General features: G+C 43.6%; 1 protein-coding gene and 2 long non-coding RNA genes across 5 annotated transcripts in view; 1 reads left to right on the top strand and 2 right to left on the bottom strand.

Moving 5' to 3' along the window:
* The window catches only part of THSD4 (thrombospondin type 1 domain containing 4), a 698,888-nt gene that overhangs the window by 470,356 nt on the left and 208,921 nt on the right, over window positions 1-19,611 (bottom strand). The gene's annotated exons all lie outside the window — the stretch shown is intronic.
* Window positions 5,974-15,159, bottom strand: LOC144329943 (uncharacterized). Of its 2 annotated transcripts, none has more exons than XR_013395697.1 (3): window positions 15,108-15,159; window positions 9,703-12,612; window positions 5,974-7,487 (listed from the first exon to the last, which is right to left on the bottom strand). It is a non-coding gene; the product is annotated as an uncharacterized LOC144329943 (long non-coding RNA). The 2 variants fall into 2 exon arrangements; XR_013395696.1 differs by having other exon boundaries at window positions 5,975-7,487; window positions 9,703-12,602.
* On the top strand, window positions 16,070-18,748 carry LOC144329944 (uncharacterized). The gene is made up of 2 exons (XR_013395698.1): window positions 16,070-18,172; window positions 18,250-18,748. It is a non-coding gene; the product is annotated as an uncharacterized LOC144329944 (long non-coding RNA).

Below are 19,611 nucleotides of genomic sequence, written 5' to 3'. Positions count from 1 at the left end.
TTAAGTTGTTTCAGCTGTTTTTCAGTTAAATATTTTAACTTAAAAAAAAAACTGTCTGAAGTTATAGCATTTTAAGAATGCAATTACATTTATTTCAGCACTCTCACATTCATAACTGCTTTTAATATTTTAATAACTTAGTTATTAAATAAATCTATTCTTGGAATATGATTTCAAAATGCTGCAGGGAGGGGAAAACAATTTTAAAAGATTCTGTTAACCCTATGTTTTAAAAGAGAAGGCTGGCTGGGCGCGGTGGCTCACGCCTGTAATCCCAGCACTTTGGGAGGCTGAGGTGGGCAGATCACGAGGTCAGGAGATCGAGACCATCCTGGCTAACATGGTGAAACCCTGTCTCTATTAAAAATACAAAAAACTAGCCGGGCGAGGTGGCGGGCGCCTGTAGTCTCAGCTACTCAGGAGGCTGAGGCAGGAGAATGGCGTGAACCCAGGAGGTGGAGCTTGCAATGAGCCGAGACTGCGCCACTGCACTCCAGCCTGGGCAACAGAGCAAGACTCCATGTCAAAAAAAATAATAATAAAATAAAATAAATAAATAAAAGAGAAGGCTGATACTAAAGCTTTTTTGTTTTTGTTTTTGTTTTTTTTTTTGGAGATGGAAACTCACTCTGCTGCCCAGGCTGGAATGCAATGGCGCCATCTTGGCTCACTGCAACCTCTGTCTCCCAGGTTCAAGAGATTCTCCTGTCTCAGCCTCCTGAGTAGCTGAAATTACAGGCGCCTGCCACCATGTCCAGCTAATTTTTGTATTTTTAGTAGAGACGGGGTTTCACCATGTTGGCTAGGCTGGTCTTGAACTCCTGACCTCAGATGATTCACCTGCCTCAGCCTCCCAAAGTGCTGGGATTACAGGCATGAGCCACCACGCCCAGCCTGATACAAAAGTTTTACAGAGGGAGTACGTGAAGCTGCAGAAGATCTTGGGTCCAGCTCTGGTTACCTCAAATAACTGGCACATCACTGAGGCAGTCATTTCATCTCTGCTAGAGTAAGCTGATACATCTGTAAAATGGGGAATCATATGTTTTGGGTCAACTTTAGAAGGTTACAAGGCAGCTGTTAGGACAGCAGTTCTGATCTTCCCAATATACTCTTATTTGTTTAAATGTTTTAACGTTTATTTTCAAAACAAATTTTATCTTGCCATGGAACACGGAAAAGCTACATCACTTTCCATGGATAAAAAGTTATAGTAAAATAAATACAAAAGAAAATGAAACAATGTTATTAAATCCTAGCTAGACACAATTGAAGACTAGCTCAATTTGAGAATTGTTAAAGACATAACTAGCAGAACACCTTTCTTGATGCTGAAAAAAAAAAGATGTCTGGAGTTGAAAGAGAACTGAAAAAGGAATGACTTTCTCATTCTAGGATTCAGTGTTATTTGATGCAGTTTCTTGGTTCCACTAAAATCAAGGGACAAGCAGTATGAGTCCCACATTTTTGAAAAAGCTTTTGTGAGGAAAGATATGGATGGAGCAAAAAGTTTGATCACGTTCCAGGAACACGCTTTCTTGGGCTACTTAGATCTTTTTTTCCCACGTGTTGTCTGTCTCTTTACCAATCTAAGGTGGGCTACATTGTAGGAAAAGGCCAAAAATGTGAGCTAACCCATTTTAAATCTTAGTAACATCTGGGACCTTTAGGAGAAGGAAATAATTTGTGATCCAAAGGAGAATTCAGCTTGCTGGAGCGGGTATCCCCATGGAAAAAGGAAAATGGACCTGCCTGTGGGAAGGGGAGTTGCTGTAATATGGAGATGTTCAGAAGACTGCGAATAACTTTGAGGTTGTTTTAGTCTGGGTTAACTTGTGGTCTTTAGTGCATTCCAAATATACAACGATGTTTTATGAGTTTGCAACTTATACAAGATGTAAGGCATTATGGAATTGTACCATTAAACTGTGAAGTGGTTATCATGAGTGACTGCAGAATGATCCTCACACAGTTCACCCTGATAGGGGAAGAGGACTCATCCAGTCCAACTTTAGGAACCAGAAGTTCACCTAGGGGTGACCCGGTGGACTCTGGGCTCAGTAAACATGAATCTGAGTCAGCATTTTCCTAAGCATATTCTCAAGAATGTTAGTGCCAAGAGATCTAACAACAACAACAACAACAACAAAACAATTTAAAAACAGTTCTATGATCCTTTTGCTGGAGTCTAGTTACTATACCCTCCTGTTGAAGATTTATAATTCATGTCAGTACAGTAAGAGCTCTGAGAACTCCTGTAATAAAGAATTTGCTTACCTTTGCTTCATCACATGTTTGTAACACTTGTTGGCCAAATAAACAGTCATCAATAACCTAGCAAAACTCATATTCAGGGCCATCCTAACTGACTTTTAACAGGGCAGCACCACCAACAGGGCAATTCAGAATCAAAACAAAGAAAACCACTGAGTTCTATTTTCTTAAATACTTTAAGGAAGAGTGGATTTATCTGGAATTAACTTAAAAGAGTATTTGCTGAAGATTTCAAGATGGATTTTTGGACATTTTAAAGAGATTTTAGAATCTTTGTTTGATGTCAACATTGTAGTGTTCCCCATTTCCTTGATTAGACATAGCAGAAGTGTCCTAAGGTGATCAGTCCTGATCATGATGTGCTGGAAACAGGCCTGGAACAAATGTCATCAAATGTGATCACTTAAGAGAAGTATGTTGCAAGCACCAATGTCCAGCACAAGCGTAAATTGTTACTTCCAGGAGATCTAGTTCTAAATCAAGTTCTGCCATTAATCAACATTATGACCTAGGGCATGATCATCTCCATTTTGAAGATAAGGAAACTGAAACTCTGAGAAATACAACAAATTATCCAAAGCTAAACCCCAAGCTAGGAGAATTGTACTGCACCCAGGGCCAGGGCTCCGGCTCTCAGCTCAGTGTTCTCTCCACTGCTGTACTGTGCCTCCCCAGCCCTCCTGCCTCTCAGGTTCACACTTGGCATCATCTAACTCTTCTTCAGGTAACCTGGATGTCTGTGCTCCTTCTATTCTAAGTCTTAGATTCATTGCTCCTGCTTCCCCTAGGATCTTCATTTCAGTCATTTCCAACTCAGAATGAAATGATCCAGTGTGATTCTGGCCCTTCTGATTGCTGATGGGCTGAGTCCCAGCCTCAGCTACAAGCCCCTGGTTTGTGTTGGTCTGAATCACCTTAACAACTCTTGACCCATCAATGACTGTGGCCAAACCCTGAGTTCCTCCAAGAGGCTTTAGCTTTTCCCATTAGGATACTTATTCCAGGAGCCTTTATGTTGGGCTAGGAACTTAATGACTAAAGGACAAATAGTGGCTCCTTCCCACTAAGATTCCATCTCTTAGCGTGGTAAAGGAACAAAGGTCCCAGGTGTAGAAAACACCGAACTAACTCCACTTCAAACTATGCTCCATCCTATGCCTACTGCCACTCCCTGGCTCTGTCTGTCTCCACCCCTGACATCCTCGGCCTTCATTCTGGTGGTCATCCATGCTGCCTCTGTCCTAGTGTGTGGTGACTTTGGAGGCTCAGTTGTCTTGAATCTCTCTCTTCCCAAATTCACTGCCTTCTCTCTGGCTCATGGCATGCCTCCTGGGAAGGAACTGGGACTGTTCTTCATGAACTTCCCCCAAAGGCGGACCAAGCAGATTAGGAACATGTAACTCCATGCTCCCTGAATCCTTTTTCCCTTCCCTACTGCCCCCTCAAAAGCCACTGGTAGGTGGGTGTTGGGCAAGAAGCACCATCCTCCTGGGCATATAAATTCTAAGCTCCACCACCTCCTCCCTTAATAAAACAGCAGTGAGGATCACAAGGGACACTGACACTTACTCAGCCCTGACCAAATACCAGGCATTTGCTAATCAACTGCGTTAGGTAGTGTATCTCATTTAATGCCATGAGAATTCTATGAAGGTAGGCATTATGAATTTCTCCATGTTTACAGAAAAGCTGGAAGAGGTTGAGCAATTTGTCAAATATAAATACTAAGCAATGGATCCAGGATTTGAAACCAGACCATTCCCAGTCCTCAACTATCCCACTGTCCCCTTACACAGGCAGCCTCTTCCTTGGAATCATATGAAAAAACAAACTTCCCGAAGGGTACATTTTGCCTTCTGATATGGTTTAGCTCTCTGTCCCCATCCAAATCTCACCTTGAATTGTAATAACTTCCATATATCATGGGAGGGACCTAGTGAAAGGTAACTGAATCATGGGGGTGTGTTTTTCCCCTGCTGTTCTCATGATAGTGAATAAGTCTCGTGAGATTTGATGGTTTTATAAAGGGCAGTTCCCCCTCACATGTTCTCTTGCCTGCTGCCATGTGAGACATGCCTTTGCTCCTCCTTCACCTTCTGCCATGACTGTGAAGCCTCCCGAGCCATGTGGAACTGAGTCCATTAAACCTCTTTTTCTTTACAAATTACCAGCCTTGGGTATGTCTTTATTAGCAGGGTGAGAATGGACTAATACACCATCTTCAAAAACATTCTACCCTGTGTACACAGAAATGGGTTCACAGGAGACAACATCCTTTTTCCTTTTATGGCTACTCCTCACTTCTAATGCTCTCCATCACAAATATGTTTCAGAAATTAAGGGAGTGGAGGCTTAGTCGCTTGTATGTTGACTATTTTAAACACCAAAATCCAGCTCTGAAAATTCTCCCTCTGCATTTTATTCAGACTATTATTATACAAAGCAAACACTTAGGCAATCTAATCTGTCTAAACATTTATATCCCACCCAATCTTTTTAAAACTTTGGGCTCTGCCAAGCACTTTCTAAAGAACCTTGAAAGGCAGTTCCCATGGCTCATTTTGTGTCACATGAAAATATAAATGTCAGCATTGACAATGGTTTATTAGGTCCCACTGACAACTACAAAGTATAATACGTTGGTATTTTCCCAACATGGGCTCAGTCCTCAGATTTCGGCCCTAACATCCATTACATTTGTGTTCTCAGAACTTCACTGAGATGCTTGGACCATTAATCTTCCAGCCAGATCCTGTTGCTTGTTGGGGGCCCAGCCTTCCCCAGGTCCAGGGAGCCCCACTCTGGTCAGCTGCTGGAACTGAGGAAGCTTGCCCCAGGTTCAGTTGTATCTAGGCCTTCAGCCACTAAGCCAGGCCTGGAAGCACGACGGGTCCCCCTCCCTAGCAGCAATGGGCCTAGGGCCTAGGTTGGTGTGTAGTATATTTAAGGAGCCAAAATGCCACCTAGACCTCTGTAGAGTGACAGTTTTGTATCACTCACCCTCAATAAAGGTAGACTTGCTCTTGGCCTACCAATTCCACAAAAGTGGACCAATCACCGTAATGCCTTGGGGATAACTTCAAGATTGTAAAATAGGTGACTGAAGATGTCCCATCAGTATCATCTTAACATAACCCCTTGGTTGGAGTAGGGGGGTTAAGGTTTGTCAATGTTTATTTGTTTTGAAAAGATGGGTTTAGGTTTAGATGTACATAATTGGAAGTAAAGTTGAGCTATTAAAGGTGGCTGTTTAGCAGAAGTTGGAGATGTGAGAATGAAGACCAGAAGAGAGGGCAGTAATGGCAACAAACATAAATGCCTGTTTCAGCTTAATCAAGTGGTATATGACTTCAGTCATAGCCAAGAGCCTGTTTTGCAAGCAGATTTCCATACAGGCTAACAGGGATAACTCTGAAGTTATCTCCAACTCCTTACTCTGCTCATACCCACTGAACCCAAAAGTCTTACTAAGAGTTCCTCTATAATTTCTATTTTACTTCTCATTCACCTTGACTTCTAATTTGAAAGTCATCCTACATTCACTTTTGAGGATGAGGTTATATATAAACACACACATATATATACACACATATATATACACATATATATACACATATATACACACACATATATATATACACACACACAGTCATTTGTTATTAATCAGTACATTCTACTACTAAGAATGTATAAGGACAAATTTTTTTTTGTGGTGGTGAGATACAATCTGATATATTTTTATTCCTTGTGTTCCTACTTCCCCAAATCTCTCCACCTCCTGAAACTGAAGCATCTACATCCTCCTTCACGGCAAGGACAGATAACAACTTTGAATAAGGGAGTCATTCCTAATCCCGGAAGTTTAAAATAGTGTTTTCTAAATTCCTGGTCTAGAGACTTATCTGCAAACAAAGCCTGCCCCCTCCAACCTCCAGTAACAATAATCAGGCTTTGTTCAAAATAAAATAAAATATATATATTTGTTGGTTTCAAGGAGGCAGAGCCTGGAGGACTGACCAGAGGACACAGCTGACCTCCTATCCTGGGTGCTTTGCTTCCCATTTGGAATTCTGGGAGAAGACCACCCCCTGTGTGCCCTACATCAACAAGAGGTGGCCATGGTGGAGTAGAGAAGACAGAGTGTCATGCAGGCTTTGAAATATCTCCCTGGTTTCCCACAGCCTAGAGGGAGGTGAACCAGGAGCTCATGCATGGCTCAGTTTCATAATAAAAGTGTGAAGGGGGTCTGTGGATGATTAAAAGTCCAGGTTCTGGGCAAGACTGGCTAAAAACCAAGGCAGGGATGGTCACCAGCTGCACAATTAGAGCTAGCCCAGAGCACAGGTGAATGCAGGTATATCAGCCAGAGACGGGGAGATGAAGGCAGGCAGCCCAGGCCATGCTGGGAGGACAAAGGGCACCTCTAGGATGCCAACAAGGACCCAGAGGGCAGAGAGTGTACTTAACAGTCCTCCCTGTTACCACTGCCATCAATATACTCCTGATTGCAGAGGTCATCCTGGGGAGTGGGGACAGGAGGCAGAGAACCCCAGGTGGAAAATAGCCCTGGAGCTTGAATTAACTATGAGCCTGAATCTCTAGAAAAATTATCCCCAGAAAACTGTTTTAAACTAGATAAGAGAGTGAAAGTATGAGAATACTTGAAAGTTTAAGTTTATATTCTACTGTCTTTGAAAATAAGACATAATAAGTTACATTTGTTTAAAATAGAAATATTTTTAAAGTAATGGTTCTCTTCATTTGAGTCTATTGCAGAAATTTAAAACCTGCTGCAAGAGGTGTATTTAGCATTCAAAATATCTAACCTGCACTACAGCACACTGAACCCAAGGTGTGGTGATACTTGGATTACAACTTTGTGATACAAATAATAAGATTATGTTGTAGGCATGGTTTCTCTGAGGCTGAAAGCACAACTACTTTTCTCTTTCAAAAGAATAAAAATGGCCAGGCGTGGTGGGTGGCTCATGCCTGTAATCCTAGCACTTTGGGAGGCCGAGACAGATGGACCATCAGAGGTCAGGAGTTCGAGACCAGCCTGACCAACATGGTGAAACCCCATCTCCACTAAAAATACAAAAATTAGCTGGGTGTGGTGGTGCGCACCTGTAATCCCAGCTACCCGGGAGGCTGAGGCAGGAGAATCGCTTGGACCCAGGAGTCGGAGGTTGTAGTGAGCCGAGATCATGCCACTGCACTCCAGCCTGGGTGACAGAGTGAGACTTCATCTCCAATAAAAAAAAAGAATAAAAATGTAATATTTTCTTATAGTAACTTATCAAAATTGATATTACCAGGCTAAGTTTCGAGATAAGTTCTTTCAGCCTAAATCAAACAAAAGAAAAAAATCAAGGTATAATTCAACCTCTTTCTCAATAAACTGTAACTGTTATTAAACCTTTAAAAAAGGCTATAATCATATGGCTAAAACGATCTTTTCCAACTCACTCAGAAACACTTCTTAGGATAAACATTCTCAAACCACTGAGAAAAGCCGCAAGACTTTCAGCACATTTGCGTTCAAAGCCCCTCTGGACAGAAGAATTCCTCCAGTAAAAGCTTTCCTATGCCTCATCATCTGTACAGAGCATTGGAACTAATTAACTGAAAAGATGGCTTTAATCTGCTTTAGGAGCTCGTGCCATGTTTTTTTCTAACTACCTAAGTCCTCATTCTAATAGGAACAATTGATGCCAGTAACGATACCAGCAATAGCATGAAAGCTACAGAGAGCCCCCAGTCGGTACAAACCTGCAGAGATGGAGGGAGCCCGCCAGCCACAGCCAGCAGGTCAGCTGCTTTGGGGGAGGAGTAAGTATGAAAAAATCAAAAAGTAACAAATGACATGCCTCTCCTAAGAAACACTTTTATGAAAAGCAGACTCTCTCCTTCCCTCAAAGGTATTTTTAAGATTTTGAAATAGTGTATATATTAAAACTAATTTTACATAGGTAAACATGTGCCATGGTGGTTTGCTGCACCTATCAACCCATCGCCTAGGTATTAAGCCCAGCATGCATTAGCTATTTGTCCTAATGCTCTCCCCCGACCCTCCCTCAACAAGCTCCAGTGTGTGTTATTCCCCAAAAATAAAAATATCAAAAAATAAAATTAAAAAGTACCAGAGCTCCTTGAAGAAATGGCTGATTTGATAACTGGGGCAAGGAATACCCAAGTTGAACCTGGAGCATCTTGTCGTGCCAGAAAGTAAGGAAGTACAAAACACATGCACATACACACATATGTGAGCACATGCACGTACACACACAGAATGACGGGATTGTGCCAAGGGGATACCAGAGGCCAACTCAATTCAGTGACTAAGGCTTGAATAATTTGAGCAATAAATAAAGTAGAAGTGAACTGTAGCCTAAAGTATAAAATAAATATCCATGGGTCCATATTGATATCAATAAATAAATGATACTGATATAAATAAATACATAGGGAAAAATCCTAATTTTATCATACATCTACTTATTCATTCCAACGAAATATTCATTAAGTGCTGTTATATGCCAGGCACTGTTCCAGCGAGTGAAGATGTGGCAGTGAACAAGACAGAGGAAGTCCCTGCTCTCGCAGAGCTTTCATTCTATGGGAATAAGTAAACCAACTCCAAAAATTTCAGATACTTGAGTGGTGAGGTATGACAGTGAAGGTCTCTTGCAGGAGGGGACAATAAGAAGGGGGGCCTGAATAATAAGGAGGAAGCCATAGGAAGATCTGGGGGTCAGAACATTCCCAGAAGCACGAAGAGCAAGTGCAAGGGCCCTGTGGGGTGGTGGCGAAATAGGGAGAGGGAGCCAGAGTCATGCTAGAGTGGAGTGAGAAAAGGCAGAGGAAGTTATGAGGCCAGAGGTAACTGATCATGTGTGGCTTGGCAGGTTATATGAGTTTTCTAGGGTTGCCATAATGAAATATCACAGTGTGGGTGGCTTAAATAACAGAAATTTATTTTCTCAGTTCTGGAGGCTGGAAGTCCAAGATCAAGGTGCCTGCAGGAGTGGTTTCCTTCAAGGCCTCTCCTCAGCTCACAGATGGTCGACCCCCTGTGCATATGCAGCCCTGGTGTCTCTGCATGTCATAATCTCCTCTTCTTAAAAGGACACTAGTCAGATTAGGTTAAGACCCACCCTGACAGCCTCATTTGAACTCAATTACCCTTTTTTTTTTTTCCTCCCTCGAGACGGAGTCTTGCTCTGTAACCCAGACTGGAGTGCAGTGGTGTGATCTCAGCTCACTGCAAGCTCCGCCTCCCAGGTTCAAGTGATTCTCCTGCCTCAGCCTCCCGAGTAGCTGGGATTACAGGCAGCCTCAATTACCTCTTTAAAGATCTTATCTCCAAATACAGTTACAATCTGAGGTACTGGGATCTAGGGCTAAACATGAATTTGAGGGGGACACTATTCAGTCCCTATAACAGAGGGCAGGGAAACAAAGAGAACTCTGGATTTTTCTGAAGCACAACAGGAAGGCCACGGGGGGTCTGCAGTAGGACAGTGTCACAAAAGACAACTGCCTACGGTGCTGTGTGGCGCACGGGCTATTGGGAGGGGTTAGCAGGAGCGAAAGCCACAGGCCAGGTGCGAGAGTGGCTGCAGCTGCCCAGTTGGAGACAATGGGGTACACACTAGGGTGACAGCATGAAGATGGAAAGAGGAGGACAGATATAGGGCATGGGAAGAAGAAAAGTCAGGATCTGCTGATGGACTGAAGAGGGAGGAGAGAAAGGTTGTTCTTCAGGATGACTCCCAAGCATTTGGCTTGAGCAATGGGTAGATGGTGATGCCATTTACCGAGGTGAAAACAGATGGTATTATATGATACACACGGATAAAAGGGAAACATATCAACATATAATGCTAGGTTTGTCACCTGTAAGTCTAGAAAGAGGACATGTGGAAGTGGAAGGCAAGGCTCAGTGCACAGTTAGAAAGTGAAGCAGCAACTGTACTATGAAACCCCAGGATCAGACAAAGAGGGGGAGGGAGCACATCACTCTTCTAATTAGTTTAAAGAATGTCTTGGAAGAGGCTGGATTCTAAAAGCTGTTCAAATGATGCACCCATGCCAGAGAATGTCGAATGTCTTCCAAAACCCATTATCTTCCAAAACAATAGACTTTTTAGCTGAGCTTATGGCTATCCCCTTCTAAGATGACATTTCCAGGCCTTCCTTGAAGCTAGGTGTTGCCACTGGGGTGCATTTCTGGCCAGTGCATTGTAAGTAGAGGTGGCCTATGACAACTTCCTGGAAATCTATGATAACAAACAGCAGGTCTATGTCCTTTGCTCATTGTCCTCCCTTTTTATTCTCTATCTGTATGAAATTGAAATACGATGGCTGGGACTTTGATGGCCTCTTGGAATGTTAAAATTAGGACCAAACCCAAGGGATAGAAGAGTAAGAAATTGGAAGGCTCCAGGCCCTGAGGACTCTGTGGAGCATAGCCACCTTTAATCCACTTCTGTCATGTTTAAGTCATTTTATTTTGGGTCTCTGCTACTTAACACTGAACTAAATCTGAGTGGATACAATAAGCTAGGGAATAATGGGCACATGGTGGGGGAGGTGTTGGGGCTCGGTAAACAATACCCCAAAACAAAGGCCTCAGAAGTAAAAGGTTTTCTCTGACATTCTCCTGCCCCACTGTCTCTCAGTCCCATTCTCTACCAAGGCTAGACAGAGAAACTGAATCCCTCTTCTCCCAGGTGGGTCACAGAAACCAGAACCTCTTTTCCCCAAAGCCAACCATAAAACCTAAAAATATATCTCTAACTTTCCCAATGCCTTACTGTGTAAAAACAGGCCATAAAGAAATTATCTGACCTACCTTGTTTGACAGTCATAAGAACCCCACTCCATTCCAGAGAGGGTCCTACCCACACTCAGAAGGAATGAATGCAAGCTTGGAGAAGCCAAGAAGAATCTAGACAGCCAGGCCCTGCTGAGTTTCCCCTCCGTCTATTAGCATTAGATCATATCATTTTTGTCAACCATGTTTCTACATGGCTGTCCATACTTTGTTGAACCTAAGCATAAAAATGGATACTTTAAAAATATGGACACTTTTTCCTGTATCTTTGGGTCTTCGTTCTGAAGGCTCCTACATACACATTTCCCCAATTAATCTGGCTTTTGTGAGCTGATTTCTCAGTGAACCTTCAGAAGGCAAAGGGGAAGTTTCCTGGGCCCCCACAGAGACATTTACATATGTTCCAGGCATCCTTTCAACTTAGTGATAAACTGGATTCTAATGGATCTCTCCTAGTCCCATAGCATAAGGGAATCATAAGGTCTGTGTTGATTTTCTAAAATGAAATCACACTAAAAGATAGATAGGTAGGTAAAATAATAAAAGCAGAAGTACTTGGATTAGAGGAGGCAGGGTACCAAGGACCATGGTTTGCAAGCCACCTAAATGATAGCGATGCTGGCATTATCCAACTCATAGCTTTCTATGGTATGCCAGCTGACATCTTTCTCCAACCTTTTAGGAGTTGTATGAATAATACATACTTGCAGGGTGAAGATAAGCTGTATAGGTGGAGAGCCATCAATGCTGGGTGTCCATCTGGAGTACATGAGGTAGGGAGGAAAGCAGCAGAGGTCAGCACTGGGGCTGTTTCAGGCAGCCCATATTCTCTGTGTAACATGGCCTGCATGCCACACCTTCCTCTGTCAAGTATATCTTTTTATTAAGAAAGAAACAGAAAACAAGCCCATACATATATGGTCAACAAGAGTGCCCAAATCATTCAATTGGTGGAAAAATTGTCTCTTCAACAAATTGTGCTAGGACAACTGGATATCCACATGCAAAAGAATGAAGTTGGACCACTTTCTCACACTATTTACAAATATTAACTCAAAATGGGTAAGGGATCTAAAACTATAAATCTCAGAAAGAAACCTAAGTGTAAATCGTTATGACCTCAGTCTAGGTAATGGTTTCTTAAATACGATACCAGATGTATACGCAGCAAAAAAAAAAAAAAAAGTAAATTAGACTTCATCAAAATTTAAAACTTTTGTGCTTAAAAGGACACTATTAAGAAAGTGAAGAGACAATCCCAAATTGGAAGACAATATCTGCAAAGTATATATCTGGTAAGTATTCAAGTATATAAAGAATGCTTACAACTTAATAATAAAAAGACAAGCAACCTAATTTACAGGTGGGTAAAGGATTTGAATAGATATTTTTCCAAAGAGGACATATAAATGGTCAGTAAGATGCTCAACATTAGTCACTGAGAATAAAACAGGGCCGGGTGTGGTGTCTTATGCCTGTAATCCTAGCACTTCGGGAGACTGAGACAGGCGGACTGCCTGAGCTCAGGAGTTCGAGACCAGCCTAGCCAACATGGTGAACCCCATCTTTACTGAAAATACAAAAATTTAGCTGGGCGTGGTGGCACGCATCTGTAATCCCAGCTACTCGGGAGGCTGAGGTGGGAGAATCGCTTGAGCCTGGGAGGCGGAAGTTGCAGTGAGCCGAGAGAGCGCCACTGCACTCCAGCCTGGGCGACCAAGTGAGTCTCCAAAAAACAAAAGCATGAGAAACCACTTCACTCCCCACTAGGATGACTAGAGTTAAAAAGATGGACAATAACAAAGGTTGACAAGAATGTGGAAAACTTGGAACCCTCATACGTTGCTGGTAGAAATGAAAATGCTGCAGCTGCTGTGGAAAACAATTTAGCAGTTCTTCAAAAAGGTAACTGTGGAGTTATCCTACGGCCAGGCAATTCCTCTCTCAGGTATATACCCAAGGCCACACAATAACTTGCCCATGAATATTCATAGCAGCATTATTCATAATAGCTAAAAAGTGGAAACAACCCATGTCCATAAACAGATGAATGGATAAACAAAATGATATATCCATCTCATGGAATATTATTTGGCAATTAAAATGAAGAACTGATCCATACGAACACATGGAAGGCCACGGAACTGCACAACGTAAAATGGCTCTGTTATGTTATATGAATTTTACCTCAGTAAAAAATAAAGAAAGAAAAGAAAAGAAAAAGCAAGGAAGGAGACAGGGCTCTCCTGATCTTTCAAACCAAGCCCAAATATTGTCTTCCATATTTCAACAAGCACCCTGGCAGGAAAAAGAATCAATGTGAAGAACCTGTTATTTTTTTTTTTTGGAGACGGAGTCTTGCTCTGTCGCCCAGGCTGGAGTACAGTGGCCAGATCTCAGCTCACTGCAAGCTCCGCCTCCCGGGTTTACGCCATTCTCCTGCCTCAGCCTCCAGAGTAGCTGGGACTACAGGCGCCCGCCACCTCGCCCGTATTTTTTTTAGTAGAGATGGGGTTTCACCGTGTTAGCCAGGATGGTCTTGATCTCCTGACCTCGTGATCCGCCCGTCTCGGCCTCCCAAAGTGCTGGGATTACAGGCTTGAGCCACCGCGCCCGGCCGTAAGAACCTGTTATTTGACTTGAATTCAATCATTCTAAGAAAAGTAGCAACTTAAAAGGACACGTTAAGCCTGAGTAGGCAGGAAAGGGTTAAGAAAAAGCTAACTCAGCAGGTCTGTGATGCTCAAACCTTGCATATTCCACAGAAAGGCCTGCCTCAAGGACTGACCCTTGGAGGCTCCTGGGAGGTAACCTCTGGGTCCTTGGAATACTATCCTGATAAGAGTGTTTTTGTATGTCTGAGAACATAGACCACCCAGTATTCAGGGTGAATGACTGTTTTTGCTGGGGGGGTAGAGGAGGTTGGGTTGGGAGAAACTAGAGGTCAGTCACACAGGTGCTGCATGACTCTATGACTGGCCCCAATAAAAACCCTGGACACCAAGGCTCTGGCATGCTTCCCTGGAGGGCAGAATTTCACATGTATCATCATACATCGTTGCTGGGAGAATTAAGCACATCCCTGTGCAACTCCACTGGGAGGGGATCCCTAGAATCCTGTGCCTGGTTTCTCCTGGACTTGGCTCCATATGCCTTCTCCCTTTGCTAATTTTTATTTGTATCCTTTCACTGTAATAAACCATAAGTGTGAGTATGAAAGCATTGTTTGTTTGTTTTTGAGACGCAGTCTTGCTCTGTTGCCCAAGCTGGAGAGTGCAGTGGTGTGATCTCTGCTCACTGCAACCTCCGCCTCCCAGGTTCAAGCAATTCTCTGCCTCAGCCTCCCGAGTTGCTGGGATTACAAGCTCCCACCACCATGCCCAGCTAATTTTTGTATTCTTAGTAAAGACTGGGTTTCACCATGTTGACCAGGCTGGTCTTGAACTCCTGGCCTCGTGATCTACCTGCGTCAGTCTCCCAAAGTGCTGTGTTTACAGGCGTGAGCCACTGTGCCTGGCCTGAATGCATTTTTGCGTACTGTGCTTCCTTTTAGCAAATCATCAAGCCTAAGGATGATCTTGAGGGCCCTTGACACACTTAGGTCTTAAAAATTCAGTATGCTGGCACATCCAATGAACGTAACATACACATCAATCACACAGATGTAGAAACTGGGTAAAATACCAAGCTACATGTGGGAAGATGGTGACACAGAGGCCACACAGCCACCATCATAACTAGGGCTAGATGACAACCTAACTTCCCATCACGGAGGACCTGCGCATATTTACTCAGCCAGCCTTAACAAGTGGCTAGTGAGGAGGTGTTCAGCGACCAACAGGCCAGAAAAGTAGGGGTGTCAGTCAAGAAGAGCAACTTTCACAGGCCGGAGCTCCAAAGAATCCCCAAGAATGAGGCAGGCAAATTTGTCCCAATGCCTGGAAGGAAAGTATTTTCCCCGAGTATGGCTTGAGAGAGGACTGCAGAGCAAGACCTGGAGAGAAGATAAGGGAGAAAATTCTGGGAGAGTGCCTGAATATTCTCCTAGACTGGAACCTGATGCCAATTTTAAAATTTGAGAAATTTATGCTTGTACTTCAAACTGGTTTTTTTTTTTTTTTTTTTGAGACAGAGTCTCGCTCTGTCGCCCAGGCTGGAGTGCAGTGGCGCAATCTCAGCTCACCGCAAGCTCCCTCTCCCAGGTTCACGCCATTCTCCTGCCTCAGCCTCCTGAGTAGCTGGGACTACAGGCATCTACCACCACGCCCGGCTAATTTTTTTTGCATTTTTAGTAGAGACAGGGTTTCACCGTGTTAGCCAGGATGGTCTCGATCTCCTGACCTTGTGATCCACCCGCCTCGGCCTCCCAGAGTGCTGGGATTACAGGCGTAAAGCCCGCCCTCAAACTGGTACTTCTAAAGAATGCTCTGTGAAGGAGAAGTGCAACAAGGATATTAATACGTGTTTCACATATCATACAGGGGTCTATGTTTGGGAAACAGTAGGTTAAGCAATTTTATGTTTTGGGGTTGTTTTTAACTACAGGACTTCTCAGAACCTTTAAAATGATAATTTGCACTATGCATTGTCAAGATGGTAAGATTACATGCAGCACTCCTGACTTTATTTGGCCACAGAATTCTCTTTCAAGCACGATTTCAGAGATGTATGGCTCTAACAGACACCAGGGTTGAGAAAATTGCTTATCTAGTGGATTAGACATCTATACTTCATAAAACACAAAGGCTTCCTTTCTGAACCCTGTTTTCATTTGTGCTGCTTTGTTTACCTTAATTTCTCAGTAAAGATAACTGAGAAGCAAGAAGTGTACTGGAATGAGCACAGGCTTTGAAGAAAGATGAATCTGGGTGTGACCTCTTGTTATTATGAGGATGAAAATGAGATAAAATAGTTTAGTAAGATACTGGCCTTAAGAGAAGGCATCAAAAAATATCTAATTCTATTCTTCTTTTTTTTTTTTTTTTGGAGGCAGAGTCTTGCTTTTACCACCCAGGCTGGAGTGCAGTGGCACAATCTTGGCTCACTGCAACTTCCACTTCCTGGGTTCAAGTGATTCTCCTGCCTCAGCCTCCTGAGTGGCTGGGATTACAGGCGCCTGCCACCATGCCTGGCTAATTTTCCCATTTTTAGTAGAGAAGAGGTTTCGCCATGTTGACCAGGCTGGTCTCGAACTCCTGCCCACCTCGGCCTCCCAAAGTGCTGGGATTACAAACATGAACCACTGTGCCTGCCCCGTCTCTCATCTTAACGCCTTTAAGCTCCTATATAATCTTTTGAGGGAAAAAGTTATCTTCACACTTCCTCCAATATTAAAGGGAAAATGTGCACTCTGGTCAGCTACATACGATGGTCCCAGAAAATCTGGAAGGCTGGAGATTTCAGTGAGTGGGAACTCGAGGACAATAGATTTGGAGTGGGCTACAAGGAGAGGCCTGTCCCAGCAGGGCAGGCCCCTTGGTTAGTGACACATGTGAGCCTCATTCCACTATTAAGAGCAAACAACTTTCCCTCTACTCATCCATTTTTCCTGGACTGCATCAGTACCCATCCGGAATACCCTTTCTAGGAAGGGTGACAAGAGCTACCACATCTTAGTGCATCTTAAGTGCTGGGCAGTTTACGGTAACAATCTCATTCATCCTCCCAGCAACTTGGAGTTAAGGAATAAAGAAAATGGACTCAGAGAGGTAGAATACCTTTGAAGGTCATAACTATTAAGTGGCAGAGTCAGGATAGGAACTTGTATGTGTCTGACTCCAACCCCATGTTAACCACTGCCCTCAACTCACTATGAACTCCATCCTCCCTCCAATGGGCCCCCTCTGCTTTCCAGCCCTGCAGCCAACTCCCAGGGGTGATCTTGGGAAGACAGCTCACCCACATCAAGAACCTGGGGCTTGATGATAATTGAATACGTCTTCATCTTTCTACCATTCCATCCTTACAGAGCAGATTGCAGAGGGTTCTCTAAGACTCAAGTCTGTCCTCTGGGGACTGGTACCGTCTTGGATTGAAACTGGTACTTTGATGTGTTGGGTAAGAAGATTGATAGAGAAAAATGTCTGTTCCATGTTGGTACACGATTAGCCAAGTGATTTCCATTTTCCTATCACCCATCAGCTCTGGGTCATGGGGAAACATCTCCTACCTCGTTAGGGTTTTCCCCAGAATCCTCATCAGAAAACGTACCCACTTCTTGCCAGAAAAAGAGGTGAAAAGAATATGGGTCGGACCGGTGTGATTCACGGAAAAGAGGTGTTATAAACAAGCCTTGTGTATTTATTGCCTGAGCAAGAACAAAAAATAGTCTTTATTGGAAACACGTATTTGAGAGCATCTGGATCCATTTAGTAAGCATATTTATTTCATAACAATATGAGCTCATGATGCCAGGATGATTAATGAGCTTTTATATTTGACCACTCTTTTTGCCTAAATCTGCAAGTCTGATAGGGAGTATAATTATCTAAGATGGGGCAAATATGCATTTTGGTTACTTTTTGTTGGAGGGAATCTCTTACGTGGAATTTATTTTACCATAGATAAGGTTGGAGAACATTGGAAACTCCTTTAGGCATCTTCAAAAGCAGCAGCATCTGAATTCTCCGAAAATAATTTCGAGGTTCTTAGGTAATGTTCTTGCGTTTCCCCTGGGGGAAATACTGACCGAATCTTCCGACCAGGGAAGAAGAAGAAAGGAGGAAAAGAATTTGGGCTAAAATTTTAATAAGACTAAAAAATTTACTACCAAAAGTATTTTTAAATAGGCAGGATAATATTGTATATTATGACTACATTGGAATAGAGATGCTATTCTCTCCACGGCAAACTTCAGAATAAATTATGCCTCTCTTAAACTCCAAGCAGAAGCCTTTAGGGCTTAGAGAAACTAGACAGTTTGACAGGGTCACGGCACTGTCCGACCTCTGAAAGGAGCACAAGAATCCTTCTTTCTGCTTCATTCCTCATCTGGTGAGGAGCAGCACAGATAGTCCTGACCAAAGGCCCAGCTGGTCACAGCCAGATGGGGCAGAGCTTGTGCCATGTTTCACACAGAAGAGAGAGTTCCTGCCCTTTGCATGGTGCAGCCCTTTCAATTTGCCTCCCAGAGCAAGTTCACCTCCTGGTGGTATCCGGGATGAGATGTCCACCACTGCTAGAGGCATCTTACCCATAAAAAGGCCAGGAATGAACAGGTTCAGCCAGTTCTGCCCAGTGGCTCTTAGTGCTCGATCTTGGAGACATGTCCTTCTTGACTTCTTGCCCTCTGATCCTGAAGGTCATAGCCAGAGTGAACCAGGGAAAAGCAACCAAAGAGTCCTGCTTTGGGCTAGGCAAAGGGGTCCTTGTGACCCAAAGTGGAGCAGCCCAAGGTTCCTAGTGTGAGGAACTCCTGGGAGGGGTCTGGAGACACAAGGGCCAGCCAGTGTTAAAGGGTCTATATTCGCCTGGTGGTGTTCCCAAGGTAACCATGCCAGAGTCACTACAATAGGCTATGACTAATCCAGCGCACCAGGAAATTATCCTCCCAAGGACCCAAGATGCCAGCATAAGGCCCAGTTTATAAGAGTTACCACCTAGAGAGAGCACTGAATGCAAGACTTCTGTGAATGGTATCAATAGTAAGCTGGGAAAACGGGAAAAGGAAGATTCTGGAAGAGATAACACATTCAAGACCCAAATATCAACTTCTGTCAGGCCCACAGCCCTGGCTTTTCCTCCAAAAACAAAAAGAAACAAGCAGGAATCTCTTCAGTGTACTGTTTTCTCCATAGAACTGGCTTATCTGAGTTCCACATAACACATTATTCTTTGCAACTTTAGAGGCCATTTGTCATTTGCCTCCCCATTCCCTCTTTAGCCAAAGCAGACGACACTGTCTGCCAGAGATCTGTAAAAAACTTAGCCCATGCTGACTGCCCTCTTCCTGCCCAGGCAGCTCTTTAATCTGAGTGCATGTGGGCCCTACCTGAAGTGTTAGCCACTGCCCTGGCTGAAGCAGGGAAATGTATGGTGCCCAGAGCTAGTGATGCCTGTGTGTCTGTGCACAGTCATTCTGTGCTGGCTGCTAGAACCACTTGGGGAGTTTGTGTAAACAGTTTCCAGTGTTTCACCTTGAGAAGCTTAGTCATCAGCATGGCGAGGAGCTATGTGATGCAAACAACTCATAAATGCAGACCTCATATCAGAGGTGTGCAGGCCTGAGGCTGCATGCAGCCTTCTCCACATGCAGGCTGCCATTTCTAGGGACCAAACCAAGAATTTGCAAGGAAGTGTGTGGATGACTACAAGACCCTCCTGGGCCCTCTTCGTAATGTTGAGTGGCAGGGGGTTGTAGGGCTAAATGAGGAGCCAGGAGGTGCAGCATCTTGGGTGCCATGGTGTTGGAAGAAGGGGGAAGGTGTGTACCATTCAGTTGTTCAGCTGATAATCTATCAGCTGAAGAGGGGTGACAGATCATGACATGCCACTGCACC

Source organism: Macaca mulatta, chromosome 7, assembly GCF_049350105.2.
Source record: "Macaca mulatta isolate MMU2019108-1 chromosome 7, T2T-MMU8v2.0, whole genome shotgun sequence".
Lineage (NCBI taxonomy): Eukaryota > Metazoa > Chordata > Mammalia > Primates > Cercopithecidae > Macaca > Macaca mulatta.
This window is presented reverse-complemented; position numbering and strand designations above follow the sequence as displayed.